Genomic DNA, 12,542 nt, shown 5'->3' with positions numbered 1-12,542 from the left:
CCACAAAGGAAACCCAACCAGTGAGCCCTACTTGAATTTTGTAGACCTCGGGGTCCCTGATTACGGGGCGTCTTCTACGGGGTGGACGGCGTGGAGGAACACCAACACACACATGCGCGCGCGAAATACGAGAAAACTCTAGCCACGGAAAAAGGGGCTCGCTCGCGTAGCACAGGTTTCGTTTTGCCTCGCGGTTAGCCGTTAATTCTCTTGATCTCCAAATCGATCGCGTATCGATCGACGCGCTCTTCTCGCCGCCGCACGCCGCACAGTTGGACAAAACGGCTCTCGGCGATCAAAAATCCGTAACTTTGGTTCTCTTGAAAATATTTTAATGAAATTTTAGGAACTTATTCCCTATACTATGATACTTAAATTGTATTAGTATAAATCAATTTGAGCTACAGGGTGTCCAAATATTCACGTATAAAGTGTAACGCGTACAATATCTTTCACTTGTTTGACATATTTATTGTTATTTAACCAAAATACAACTCAAACCTGTTATTAACTAAGAGAGAAACGTATTTTGTAATTTAAAAATGACAAGATGTACGTAATAATCATAGAAGTAAGTGTACAAACGTACATACTATTTTCCGCACGAGTCCAACTTAGTACAATCACCAATTTTTCGAAAAGGGGCACCTAGGGGGACCTGATCTTTGCAGAATCTGATAAAGGATGGTTCACCCTTTCGTGTAATAGCAATTAAACCTCGGACAAGTGCGGTCAATTTTTTATAACCATGCGTAGTCACAATTTTACTTAAATGTACTTCTCTCCAAGCAGACCCTATTATTTTAAAAGTTATTAACATTTTGACTTACTTAATGCATTGAATACTATCTATACAAATCTAGTAAACATTATAATTCATTTGAATATCGTCTTTCTGAGCAAAGTTTTATAGAATCGTATATTGAAGTTAGGAGTAATATCATAACCGTTTTTCTTGGACGAATTTCAACTGCCTTTGAATGCGCACCATAGCATAACATAAGCAAATATTAAAAAACGGTTTGCACTACATTAAACAGCAATTTATCCTCTGTTGATGTACATAAACAGTTTTACCATTTTTTCGAATTCACGAAAATCGATTTTTGATCGCCGAAAGCCGTTTCGTCCGACCGTGCACCGGCTCGCGGCTTTCCCCACCCAGGAGCTGTAGGGGCTCCTTCCGGTGTGCCACCACCATGACATCTCCAGGCTATTCTTTCTCCCGTGGCAGCTACGGGGCGATGGCAGGGGTGTGTCCTTCCTGGGAGGGTGACGAGTCCTCTTGGTGGCGGCCACACCGGGGTCCCGCGTTGGAGGACACCGCGACCGGCGACTTGCCGCGTTTGCGCGAAGACGCAGCTCTATCCGCGAGGGGCGAAGGGGCGCGACCGGGGAAGATTTCCTTATTCCACGGACACCCATATATACCTCCACTCTCGCGGGACCACCTCCGGACTGGGGTGTCCGGCGAGGAGGGAGCGAGGCCCTTCCGGGGGTCAGGGTGCTTTCATGACGGGCAGTAAAAGTCTGCCCCGTCACATTAAAATTATACATAATAAGGGAAAATCCACGTTAATCCACTATAAATGTTTTATTATAGTTTGTATGAAAAATCATTCATCTGTAAAACTCAGAACTCACAAAAATGACAAAAGTGATGACAAAAAGTTCAATTTTGATGGTGAGATAATTGGTATTCATATTTTTACGGCCTAAGAAAACATAACATTTTTTTGAGCTATTAACGAATGCGAAGAGGAAGTATAATTAGGTATATAGAATTAATGGACAAGCAATTAGAAAAAGATGCAGCTATCATTTCACGAAAACTTTGAAATTGTCAACGTGATGATGTGGTCATGTACACATCCACAAAACTAAACGTTTTTGTAGTGATTTACGGAGTTTGTAATTGCTTTAAAAGCTTATACTTGCATGTTTCCCCAATTATTTGTTGATTAATTCTCTATAGCTCCAGCAATCTGGGTATAGTGTCTAATTCCAGTCCATACACTTTCAGTAATCGTCGACATTTCATAATGATTTTCTCTTTACTTAAGTTTATGTTCGTTACCATGGTTTTCTCCAATCTATATGCATTTTTATAAATTCTAAATGCTTCTGCCAATGCCAATGCTGTGAAATTATTTGAGGTTTAATTTTTAGCGTTTTATATGTTTACATTGCTATAAGATGCATAGTATATTCCTTTGACTTGTAACATTTGCTGCTGCAACGGTTTCTTTTATTGTTTCTTTGATATTCGAAATTTGCAATTTGCGATTTTCAAGATAATGTAAGGCAATTAACCAATTCAAACTTTCGCGCTGCGAGCGTAATCAGCGCGCGTATACTATCTGACTAATTGTAAGACAAGAGGAAGAGAACAATAGCGATTACAGAGTTACAGACGGATTATGATTCCGAACACGGTTACGATTACGATTACGAGTATAAATATGCGTGTAGCGTTTATTTTATAAAGAATATATCAGTATTGTTCAACCCAACGAATTAAAGAATTTATTAAATACCCCGGAGCTTACAATACGATATTTTTCTGAACGAAATAGCAGAATTTTATCCATTTCACTTTTATCTCAGGCTTTTCCTAAATCTATTTTGAAAATAAATTGGATGTTTCAATTAAAATTAAAGTTATCTTTAAAAGTACGAATTTGAAAGTGCAACTTATTTCAATAGACACAGGTGTTACAGTTGAGGCTGTACCTGAAACTATGAACGTTGAAATTCACAATTTTTTAAACTATAGTTCGACAACTAGTTGCGATTCGACTTAGTAAGTAAGTTCGTCAACTGATTGCGATAGATATATTAATAACTCAGAAATACTTTCTTTTTTTGAGAGATAAAATAAAATGAACGTAACAGAAAGTTACCATCTCGTCGAACAGCCACCCATTTTTCATCACGCTCGCTATCCATGTTGGAAACCATAAGCAGCAGTTTCGCATACGTGCGATTAGCGTGTAGCGTGCAGCGGCGACTCGTCAGCAGGGCTACCTGCTCGATCGTTCGCAGTAGGGGGTCCGGAGAACCATAATTCCACCTTTACCTTCCTCCGGCGTCATTAAGACATGCGTGTTGTGCGTTAGACATCGGCTACTACCGGACGAGCTCGTTGAATATAATCGTGCCGAGTCCTTCTTATCTCCACGCCATCGTCTACCTGACTCTCCAGGCAGATGACACCTCGACTGATCTTCGGTGAAACGTGTCGCTGCTGCTTTTCATGAATTGCCTGGTAACAAATAGTCATCGGGATCATGTGTCTAGTCTTAGTCCCGGTCTACCGGCCACCCGTCCCTAAACGAGATAGATGAGTCACTAATGAGAACGAGTCGACAAGAATTAACGAAACGAGGCCGTGGAAGGGGAATGGGGGTAGCAATGGAAGAGGAACCACTATTCAATGCAACGTATCTTGGTATCGCGATCGTCTTAGCCAACAAGGGCGTCATCTATCGCTGATTGCGATTAATTAGGCGCTCACGAGGATCTCTGCGACCTATAGGAGACGCTGTTTACCAATCTACCATCGTGACTACCATCGAACGCCTCATTGTCGACTTATGGCGCCAACCTTACTGAATGTCAGACAGCGAATCGATCGGGGGAAAATTATAATCGTGATCTTTAATCTTCGAGAACAGTGACGAATCCAAGAAAGGAGGGAAACGCGGTGTATACATAATTGGTTTTGTTCGGCTTTGTTCTGTTTTCGTCAGTTTTACCCAGTATCGCTTTATTTTATTAAGAGGGTACACCTGTGTAACGTTTAATTTTCAAGGCAGTACGTTCAGGACAGATCCGGGCCAACCTGCGCTAAACTAGTCCCAAGTGAAACTCCCGCTACCACCAATACATTCTTTTTCTTTGTACAAATGCATTAGAATGTCCCATAAGTTTCTTCCCTTTTTTTGATGCGAAATGAATACACGATATTTATTGTTTAAGGTTGATTTATTATGTTATATATGAACCGTTCTGTTCTATAACCTTCTTCTATTTCTCAGGACGTCTCATTATGCCCTCTTTCCAAAATTGAGGTTTACTTTCAAAATATTCATCTAGGTGTGTTTTTATTTCGCTTATGGATTTGAAAGATTTACCACGGAGAGAATTTTTTAAAGAGAGACTGAAACCGATGCCATAAACGGCTAGGAGATAAGCCTACATGTTTATATAAACATAGCCAGTTAGAGTCATTCATAGCATGGCACGGAAGAAACTTATGGGATAACCTGATAATTTAAGGGGGTCCACCTGTGTGACGTTTAATTTTCAAGGTCATTTTCAAGAATTTTTTGTAGGAAAAGTACCAGTGCAATTATGATAATTTTTTTTTATTTGGTAGATCAACGCTTTAACATTAATTTTTGATTTTATCACAATGTTTCGATATGTGGATATTCCTAGACGGCGCTTTAACGAGACCACTTAAAAATAGAAGAGTCATTCGGTGAGCAGAATTTGATCGTACTTGATCATCTGAAACAAAAAAACGGGTAAAAAATGAGAAATCCCAAAATGTTTTGATAATGGGACCACCCCGGAGACATGCTCTACAACATGCAACTGGTTTCATTCCGATTGGTCAAGCCATCTCGGCGTAATCGAGTAACATACATAAAACAAAAATAAAAAAATAAAAATAAATAAATATACATGTCGAATTGAGTAACCTCCTCTTTTTCGAAGTCGATTAAAAAAAGTAAAATATCACTTTCTTCATAATTACATTCTGAAGGTACTGGAGATAAGATATTCACAAAATTTTGAAAATTGTTAATAGGGTCGCGTATAAACTAAAAAATAATATTTTAAGGTATTTTTTCCCCTATCTAATGGCTAATAGACGGAAAAAATTTTTTAACTTGAATCTCGCCGCCAGTACCATCAATTACGTTTGAGAAAACGTTTTCTACGTTTTCTACGTTTGTAGAAAAAGATTTCATCCTGATTCATGTAATGGATTTTATGCAATCCTGCTCGCCATTTCCAAAAACGTGGTTTCGAGAAAAACGCGTTTAAAGTTTCGTACGAAAGTAGTATGACGCTGAGCCGGGCACTTTTGGGGTTCGAAAAATAATGAACTAAGCAGAATTTTATAAAATGCTTCTGTGACAGTCATTGTAATATCTCCTAGATGATAAATATGTACAAACAAATTTTTGATTTTTTGAAAATCTTACACAGGTGGGCCCCCTTAAAGATCAATTGTACCGTGAAACGTTTCTCGATTCGGAAAGAGATGTTATGGCGCAGGATGTTTGCACTGAACAGAATCATAAGTGGTGTATCAAATTACAAAATAATTTTTCAAATAAAAACTCACATCCGAATTTAGAATAATAAAATGAAAATAAATTCTATTTATTTTACAATTAGTTGCTGTTAACAAGTGGCACCAGAGATAATCAGATAATGTGAGTCGTGAAATTATAAGCAATCATTTTCCACATCCAGTTTGTAGAATTAAGTAGAAGTAACAATCTTTGTAAGTTCTGAACGATTTCTTGAAGGTATTAAACGACGACATATTTCTAAAACAGTTCTCTTTCTCAAAGTCTGATCTTTACAAATTCCAATGTCGGACCTCACACGTTTCAAAGTCGCAATATTTTTCATCAATTTATTTTCGTTAAATTGAGTGGTCATAAATGCTGACGAATGATAAGAAAAATCGAAAGGAAAAATCATAGTCTTTTGAATCGATAGCAAATGCGTAGAAGCAGTGATAAAGAAGGAAATAGAATAGAAAAAAAAACTGGTGAAACGTTTAAAGTCGCTCCAATAACTTTGATGTGATTCTATGAAAAATATGGAACTCCTGAACAAGTTTCTAAGACAAGAATAGGTCGTCCCATAATTTTTATATTAAATCTAGAGGAGGTTGTCAAGTATTGTTTAGCCACTGAAATAAAATTTTCTAGCGTATTGATTTTGATCGTATGGCATTTCAACAAGCTGTAAGAAACAACATTGATCATCTCTTTAATATGACATGGCTGGTAAAAAATGACTCACCTTGTTCCTCGAGAGGAGCCAGAAAGACTTTTCGATTTGGACCCCCTTAAATTCTCTTCATTCCAACAGTTTTCTTTAGTTTTCCTCAGTTTTCCTTAATTTTCCTTAGTTTCGTACACCATTGTTCAGGTTTGTCCAGCTTTATTTTGTTTCGATTCACTTTGCTTCATTTTATCAAGTTTTCCTCATTTTTGTTCCGTTTTGTTTAGCTTTATTCAGTTTGATTCAGTTTATTGTGTTTTCTAGTTTTGCTCAGTTTTATTGTGTTTTGCTCAGTTCTGGTACAGAATCAGGTTGCTTTGGAATAGTTGATTCTAAACCTAAACAGAGAACAGTCTAAAGATGACTTCAAATCCAATATCCAAACAATTAGGGGAATAGGTGTAGTCCTAACCGGAGAGTAGCTCGGACCATTGCAAAAAAGTACACATTCCATTATTTTATCATTTCTATTTTTATTTAATTTTGATTAGTTGATGCGATCGAACGTGAATGCAGTAACTATCATTAAAAACCGTACACCTAGGGATTCGAACGATTTCTTTTTATAATACATTAAAATCGTACTTAATGACTAAAAACCGTATACCGACGTATGATCTAATGTTCCTTTATTTAATAGATTATAATTTCATACAATCTAATTATACAGCACTGACAATAATTTCATAGAATTTCATTACACTAATCAGTAGACTGCAGATCTTTATACATTTATAGGAAATTTGAATGTGCAAGAACCTACAAAATGCAAACAATATGCAAGAATATAAGAAAGATTGAAAGTAAAGTTCATGTTATAATATTTCCAGAATAAAATAAATTCCTATTTAGATTCAATTTTTGTAGGCACGTTCGCCAAGATTTTATTTTGCATAAAGATCTGCAGTCTACTAATCAGTCTTGCGATTGATCTATAATTACAAAACAGTATCTGCCTGTAGATTAATCTTATTATTAAATAGATAATTTAGCTTATTGTTCGAAGGTACATGTTTATATATGTTTGAATTTATCTTCTTATCGACTACAATATTACAATAATGAAAATACCTCACCCTATTTAAAAATGACTCCAATGACTTTAAAATTTCTTGAAATGTCATTTCTAAAAATGATCCCACCATTATATGTGTCCTTTCAAATAGTGTAACTTTTCCCTATAGTTTTTTTTTTCATGGAAACATAAATAACGGAAATATTCAGGTTTTCCAATTTAAATATATTTTGTAATAATATGTTGTAGTCCATGTGAAACCAAAGAGGGTTTCAGTTATCATTCCGCTATTTTTGAAATTATGTGAAAAGTATAAATCTTCAAGTTAGGCAGCTGATGCCGATTTTGAAAACTGCGTTCGCAATTCTTTCGTTTTAATTGTAAAATATTAACCTGCAGTTTTACTTCAATTGTACTTATACAAATCAAATAGTAATATTTTTGTTTCGTAAATCTTAGTTTCGGCAAAATGTAAGGAAATATCTTTATAATTGCCCACAAAACGGAAACAGAAGTAGGTTAGAAATAGTTCAACACATTGTTGGAAACATCGGTCGCAACACTCGCACCGCACGGCCGTTTATTGGAAACTATAATATAACAACAACAACACAAAATAATAATGCAACTTATACTTTCTATACAATTCAGACGTCTTTACAGTTCGACTGCCAGTTGGAATTTGATGGTTTGACAGTTCCACTTGCAACTGTTTCTTCTAAATTATGGGCCGATCGCACATGGCCGCAACTAATCACTTTCAAACCACTCTGAAACTAGTTCCATGCGACCGTGGATCTAGGTAGAACAAAGATAGTGGAGTAGGTAAACCAAAGAGCGCAAACGGTTTGCAACACTAATTTCAAATCGGTTGCGTCCGTGTGTGTTCGACCTTATTCACCTACACACGGCTGGGAGAGGTTTGAGATGTCGAAAAACCTTTTTCTTTCTTTTTCCTAATCGAGAAGGCTCGGGAATGTCCAAAAAATACATAAAACCTGATGTCAAGCTAATTTTAAAGCAACAAGTAGAGTTTTGTTGAAAAATGTCGATTTTCGCCTAAAAACGCACGTTTCTCTGCATTGAACCATTATTTTCTCCCTAAAATACTACTGTAAAAGTTTTGTTGACTACACATTGGAAAGCTGAGACTTCGAGTAAGTTTTTTCCAAGAAGTGCCCGCCAAACAATTATGTATTTGAAACCGTAAAACGAATAGAGAAAAAGTGAAGTTTTCAGAAATTGTGTACAATTTAAAGTTTGACGTAATTTTTCACGTATTAGGTCTACGTAATAAATTTTGGTTTTGCATCAGGGAGATTGAAAATTTAATGCTATTTTGAATGGTATATTTAGTTTTAATTTTGTACTGTAAGTTGATGGAGTTATAGCCGTTTAAAGAGCGAAAATACAGAAAAAAATTAAAGGTGAAAATACTCCTAAAATAAGGGGTGTTTAGAAAAATGTCTAACAAGGGAAAATCACGATCCGGACGAGCGCTTTTTGAACGAGACCGGGCTTAAATGATGGGGGCTGATGGGCATAAAAAAAGTGCAAAACTTTAGGGGTATCTGGCCAGCCGTTTTGATAAAAAATGGCTTTAAACATTTAAAGGTTACTAGATATACGAAAACATTTAATTTCTTAACAGAAGCTATTGTAGCTGCGAGCGTTACGCCGCAGGTTCATGTTCTAAAGTTCGTGGATTCAAGACTCTCGGTAATAGAAAATTTTTTTTGTCTACTACTACATTTCTATTTCTTATTCCTTTTTTTACTTACTGCTATATAAATAGTATATAAGGATTATAAAGTATCGGATGTTGACTACAATTTTTAATAATACGTTTTTTATTACTAGTAATATTAATATTAATAATAATATTGATAATAATTTATTAATAATAAATACGCCACGTCCCATACATTTGTATGTTTACTTCTACTATAGTATTATGTATTGCATGTACACATTATAATATTATGTTCACATCTATATTATTTGCAATTTCTGCGCACATATATATTCAGTAGCCAAATACATAATTATTAAAAAACGAATTTTATTTTAATAAACGCTTTATCCACACTTATTATTAATAAAAAATAAATTAATTAATAAAAAACGTGTTATTACAAATTGTAGCAACATCTTATACTTTATAATTTTTATACATTATTTATATAACAGTGAGTATCTTAAATATTAACTTAAATATGAGTAACTTAAATATTATTTATGTAGCAGTGAGTAAAAAAAGGAATAAAAAATAGAAATGCAGTTGGAAAAAAAAATTTTCATTGCCGAGTCTCGCACCAATAAACTTTAGAACATGAACCTGCGCCATAAAGCTCGCAGCTACAACAGCTTCTGCTAAGAACTTGAATGTTTTTATATATCTAAATTCTAGTAACCTGTAAATATTTAAAGCCATTTTTTATAAAAACGGCTTGCCAGATACCCCTAATGTTTTGCACTCTTTTTTTGCCCATCATGCCCCATCATTTGAGCCTGGTCTTGTTCAAAAAGCGCTCGTCCGAATCGCGACCTTCCCTTGTAAGAGGAACTTCTTGTTGAAAAATAGTTGTAGAATTAATTCCATGAGTTTGTTTGGACCTAACTGTAGACACCCTGTATAGATGCCACATTTATATAAATTAATTGAATTAATTCTCCTTATTTTACATCTTTCATATTTTGAATAATTCTATCAAATGGATAATAAATACTTGAGCAATAGTGTAATAGTAAGGTAGATTAGAACATAGTACAAAAGTGACCAGTTTGATGCGGAATAATCAATACACAACGGATTTCAAATATATTCCTCGTTAAACTAATTCAGACAGAATGCATGCTTATATACAGTGGTTATATTCGTACACCGATCAATTTCCTAAAAAACTTTTGTGTGAAATTGTAGTTTCTTACCTCCTTTTTTTGTAATCACTGATATTTTACATATTTTCGGAAGTCTCTAAGATAGATATAGTTCAAATAACATTTACTAGATAATATAATTTGTGAAATTAACAAAAAAATGCGAAAAGTAGGTAAAAATATAGAAGCAATAAGTATTTGTACGATTCTTATGACGAACCATTTACAGTAGAGTTTGTAACGTAAACACATTAGTTTATTGCTCCGTACGAATTAGAAAACATCAAATTTCCAGTAAAGTACTTTTAAAAATGGCTCTAACACAGAAATGGAAGAAGATCCCACTTCGAATAACTAATAATTTAGTTATTTTAATGCTTAGAAGAGTTACAATAATTATAAAATTTCTTTTAAATAGTAAATTTCTTTTTTTTTTTAATGCAGTTTTAAAAATTAAACAGTTGTGCGAATACTTATTGCTTCAACATTTCTATCGATTAATTGTTTTTTCTTGTTAATATCGCAACTTACATAAATAGCTATTTTTTTGTACTCTATCTATTCTAGAGATTTCCAAGAATATGTAGAATGTCATTGATTATAAAAAATAAGTTAATAAATTACAATTTTACACAGTTTTTTTGAAAATTGATCGGTGTACGAATACTTTCTACACCCACTGTAAACAATTTTTCAATGTTTTCAGGTGCTGAGTTAATCTCTGAAATATTTCTGACATACTACAGGACACTCTGTATATTAAGGGTAATTGACAATATTCTCGGATATCAGCAGCAGAATGAAAAACAGCTTATACATACGGAAACCTGATGCCCAGCTCGGTCTGTTCCATCCGAATGAACCCCTGCCTGTGCATGTCCAATTAATTCTAGGAATGAATCAGTCCCCCACTCTGCCGCCTGGCTCGCTATGTAACGTTTTAATGATGCGTCCCGTCTAGGCCAGATGACTCTCGATGCTTATCTACCCTTTTGCCACCAGCAAACACACCCCTGCGGCCGATCCTCTGACATCGAGCACGTGCCATCGAGAAGAAAAGCATATGTGCTGGAATACGCGATTGCTCGTTACCTTCGCGTCGACGTATGGCCCTTCGGGGCACTAGGTTAATCCACGTGTGTTCCAATCGGTTATTCGTTTTATAGTAAAACAGCATGCACGTCCAACATTGTAACAACCGTATCTAAAGGAAGTATACGAGTTCTGGTCAAAAAGTAAGGTGATTTTTTGAATTTTGCTGGATACCTACAGTCGATTTTCGTTTTCTTTTTTTTCTTATGTTGCTGCATTCGTCCCAACAAATATGTTCACAGTTGCAGCTATATATCATTTTTTGTTTGTTATTGAGAAACATAAATATTAGAAGTGTTTTACGTGTTCGGCAATTTTCTGCTATCGAAAAAAATGTATCAAAGAATTTGCATCAAATTTTGTGTAAAAAATGGAATTGAGTCCTCCAAAACACTTGAAATGTTGACAGTGGCATACGGTGAGTGTTGTTGGATGACCAATCTATTGACTGAACAATAAATAAAGATATCGGAATCAAAGTGTCAACACAAACTAGTCAGACTTATTTTTCGCATCTGTTATCAAAGACCCTGCAGGATGTTTTCCTGGACATGAACGACTCATCCTAGACGAGTTGGTCATCCAGTACCAAGGCTCATAGTTACCCCCTCTCTACCCAAGAAGTCTAGGATATAAGATTTAGAAATCTTCAGAAGAGCAGCATTATTGTTTTCGATCCTTCTGCGCGTCAGTCTGTTAGTTTGTTTCCGCAAATATTCGTTGTATCCAGAGTTGTATTTTTGAAACGTCCGAAATATATTTGTAAGTGTACAAATCGGTCTCCACGTTCCTCACCTGGATCCCAACAGTGTATTCTGGGTAAAAAAAATGTTTATAAGTGGTACAAACTCTTCCAAGAAGGCCGAGAAGATGTTAATGACGAAACTCGCCCTGGACGACACTGCACGTCAACAACTGATGAAAACGTTGAAGAAGTGAAGAAAATAGTGGTGAGGAATCGTCGAATTACCATTAGAGAAGTCGCTGATGATGTTGGCATTTTGTTTGGTTCTTGCCAAGCAATTTTAAAGGATGTTTTGGGCATGAGACGTGTGTCAGTGAAGTTTCTTCCAAAACTGATTAATTTTGATCAGAGGAATCATCGCACGAGCATCGCTCAGGAGTTGTTGAATTCACCGCATTTGGGCTCCTGCGACTTTTACTTGTTCTCAAAACTGAAGAGACCCATGAAAGGACGAAGATTTGCAACGATTGAGGAGATAAAGGCTGCATCGCTGAAAGAGCTCAAAGCTATACAAAAAAGTACTTATCAGAGGTGTTTCGAGGGTTGGAAAAAGCGCTGGCACAAGTGTATTATATCTGAGGGGGATCTCTTTGAAGAGGACACTATAAATATTGAAGAATAAATAAATATTTGTTGATCAAAATAAAAAGTCATCTTACTTTTCGATCACACCTCGTATGTCGTAGTCGATATCATTACTATTAGAAGTCTTTGCATCTATTGTATCAGGTTGGCAACTAAGTAATTGCGAATTTTTGTTCACTTTACCGACGA

The sequence above is a fragment of the Hylaeus volcanicus genome, chromosome 5, assembly GCF_026283585.1.
Source record: "Hylaeus volcanicus isolate JK05 chromosome 5, UHH_iyHylVolc1.0_haploid, whole genome shotgun sequence".
NCBI classification, from domain to species: domain Eukaryota; kingdom Metazoa; phylum Arthropoda; class Insecta; order Hymenoptera; family Colletidae; genus Hylaeus; species Hylaeus volcanicus.
This window is presented reverse-complemented; position numbering follows the sequence as displayed.